Source organism: Pristis pectinata, chromosome 7 (assembly GCF_009764475.1).
Source record: "Pristis pectinata isolate sPriPec2 chromosome 7, sPriPec2.1.pri, whole genome shotgun sequence".
NCBI lineage: Eukaryota > Metazoa > Chordata > Chondrichthyes > Rhinopristiformes > Pristidae > Pristis > Pristis pectinata.
The window spans coordinates 22,257,037-22,260,517 of NC_067411.1; positions in this window are offsets into that span (position 1 = coordinate 22,257,037).

A 3,481-nucleotide genomic window follows, 5' to 3' on the forward strand; every position below is an offset into this window, starting at 1 on the left:
ACTACTTTTCTAATGGTCCTGGGCATGGAAATTTCCTGGCTTAAATACTCCAGGCCAGCTTTATGTCCCTCCTCCCTTGATGTCCCAGATTTAAAATTATTTGGCTCATCCACGTGCGGTCGAACAGCTGGGAGGTCAAGTAAAATCAAGCCAAGTCAAGTTGCCCTGATTTGTGTGGTGATTAAAATAAAAATGAACACCTTGAAGCATGAATAAACACTAACGGCAGGGTGACACGGTGGTGCAGCTAGTAGAGCTGCTACCTCACAGCTCCAACAGCCGAGGTTCAGTCCTGACCTCTGGTGTTGTCTGTCTGGAGTTTGCACATTCTCCCTGTTACCACTTGGGTTTCTTCTGGGTGCTCTGGTTTCCTCCCATGTCCCAACGTGGGTTGGTAGGTTAGTTGCTCACTCTAAATTGCCCATAGTGTGTATCTAAGTGGTAGAATCTGATGGTGAGGAGGCCACGAATTGATAGGAATGCAGAGAGAATAAAATGGGTTGTGGTAGGTTTAGTGTAAACAAAAAGTGTGCCTGATAGTCAGTGCAGACTTGGTGGGCCAAAGGCCCTCTTTCTTTGTTGTATTTCTCTATAACTCTATGATTTTATAAGCAGAAATTGAAACACATCAGGAATTGTGTGGTGTAATGAGCCAGTAACCACCATTGAGCTTGCTTTCATATAAAGAGATCTCTAGGCTGGGGAGCACTGTGCCATGAAACAAAGAGAGGGGAAGGCAGCAGAAGACAAAAGAGACAGCAGATGCTGGAAACTAGAACTAAAACCAGAATGCCGGGAGAACTCAACTGGTCAGGCAGCATCTAGAACGAAAAACAGAACTCTGAAAGAAAGCAGGTCAGGCAGCATCTAGAACGAAAAAGATGCTGGAAGAATTCAGTGGGTCAGGGAGTATCTAGAACAAACAACAGAACACTGATAGAACCCAGTGGGTCAGGCAGCATCTATGGAGTTTTTTGTTCCTCTAGAACAAAAAGCACAGAATGCTGGAAGATTTTTTGCCTCCATAGATGCTGCCTGACCCACTCAGTTCTTCAAATGTTCTGTTTTTGTTTTGTTGGGGGAACGACAGCAGCACGGTGGTGTAGCGGTTAGCGTAACGCTATTACAGAGTCAGCGACCCCGGTTCAATTCCCGCCACTGTCTGTAAGGAGTTTGTACCTTCTCCCCATGACTGCGTGGGTTTCCTCCGGGTGCTCCGGTTTCCTCCCGCATTCCAAAGACGTACGGGTTAGGAAGTTGTGGGCATGCTATGTTGGCTCCGGAACCATGGCAACACTTGCGGGCTGCCCCCAGAACACTCTACGCAAAAGATGTATTTCACTGTGTGTTTCGATGTACATGTGACTAATAAAGATATCTATCTATCTATCTATCCAACACAGCCAACAGGAGATGATGAGGGAGAGCAGAAAGTCTGAGTAGTCTGTCAACATATGCAGCAGCCACCCCCAGTTCTCTATACAGCGCTGGCCAGGGTGTAGCCCTGAACCCCACATCACAACAGTGCACTGCCCAACATCAGCCCTCACAGGCAGCCTTTCTGCACCAAGTCATGGATGATTCTTCGCTGCAGGAGTTCTAGCAGAGGGCAGAGATTCGTGGCCAGGTTCCCAGATAGCAGTACGCAGTTCAAGCTGACGTTTTTTCTAAAGTACAGTCAGGTATTTACCCCATGAGTACTCATACTGGAGGACCGAGAGCACTATAATGAATCAGCACTCCACAGTGCAGGCTACCTGTATAATGGTATTACTATTCTGCATCATTAGTATTCCATAGACAACTGAGGATGAATTGGATATTCAGTCAAAATATTGGTATGACGGTGGCTAATATTCATGTATCTACCAAACTGAAATATATTATTTTAATATTTTTAGCTTCTCTTACCTTTTGGAGACTATTTTGCTTTTGCACAATCCTGGATAAGAGTGAGGAGTGAGTTAGTTTTTACAATACCTCACATAGCTCAAACCTCTGCATATGTTTCAGACTGGCATCAGTCATTAATGGAGGGGTGGGGTATCTTAAAAGTAAATACATCAGGAATATGTAGAGTAGGAGTTGTGCAAGAGAGTTCAATGTGATCATAAAATCCAGGACATCAGGTTCCCCTTTAGATTATGGTGGTCAAGCTTAGTGAGAAGCCTCCTGGAGGGTAGTTAGGCTGAATGAGTTGCTTAAAACTGTAATTTATTACCCCCTCCCACTCCCCATAATGGATGCAGGGAAGAGGTATCTATGGTCATGGGTGCAAAGGAACACATTTTCCAAAAATTAATAGAAATCAGTAAAAGAGTTTTGAGTTTATGAATTAATTGCATGGAAAGAAACACTTTGTATTTAAATCCAGTCTTCAATTTGAATCATTAGTTACTTTTTCTCTCCACAGATATTGCCTGACCTACTGAGTATTTTCAGCATTTTTGTTTCTATTTCAGAATTCCAGAATCCACATTATTTTGTTTTGACTCACTGTAAGGGAAGGATTCTGTATCAGTGTTGATCCAGTCCAGATGAAGGGTCTCGACCTGAAACATTAACTGTCCATTTCCCTCCACAGGTGCCGCCTGACCCACTGAGCTCCTGCAGCAGTTTGGTTTTTTGCTTCAGATTACAGCACCTGCAGTCTCTTGTGTCTCTTTAATGCAATCCAAAATAATCTCCCTGGTCCTTGGCATTCAGGGTACAAGAGCTAGAAGCAAAGGACAATTTTAAAAACTGCAGATGCTGCATATCTGAAATAAAAATAAAAAGTGCTGGAAACACTCAGCAGGTCAGGCAGCATCTGCGGAAAGTGAAACAGAGTTAATGTTTTGGGTCAAAGGATAGAGATGCTGGCTGATCTGCTGACCTGGTAAAGAAAGAGGTGCTAAGGTACCGAGTAGTTGCTACTGCTGCAAGCAAGGTTTTCATTGCACCTGTACCTCAACCCTCCTGCTCATGGCAATAATCTCGGTTTGACTTGAGTTCAAGAGATGGCAACCCCAGGCTGCGGAATATGCGGCTGCTGGAAAACACCGGGAGGTCGGGAGGGGGCGGAAAACCGGGAGGTCGGGAGAGGACGGCCGGGAGGGGGCGGGATACCGGGAGGTCGGGAGAGGACGGCCGGCAGGGGGCGGGATACCGGGAGGTCGGGAGAGGACGGCCGGGAGGGGGCGGGATACCGGGAGAGGACGGCCGGGCGGGGGCGGGACAGCGGGAGGTCTGACCGGGAGGTCGGGAGAGGACGGCCGGGAGGGGGCGGGACAGCGGGAGGTCTGACCGGGAGGTCGGGAGAGGACGGCCGGGAGGGGGCGGGACAGCGGGAGGTCTGACCGGGAGGTCGGGAGAGGACGGCCGGGAGGGGGCGGGACAGCGGGAGGTCTGACCGGGAGGTCGGGAGAGGACGGCCGGGAGGGGGCGGGATACCGGGAGGTCGGGAGAGGACGGCCGGGAGGGGGCGGGATACCGGGAGGTC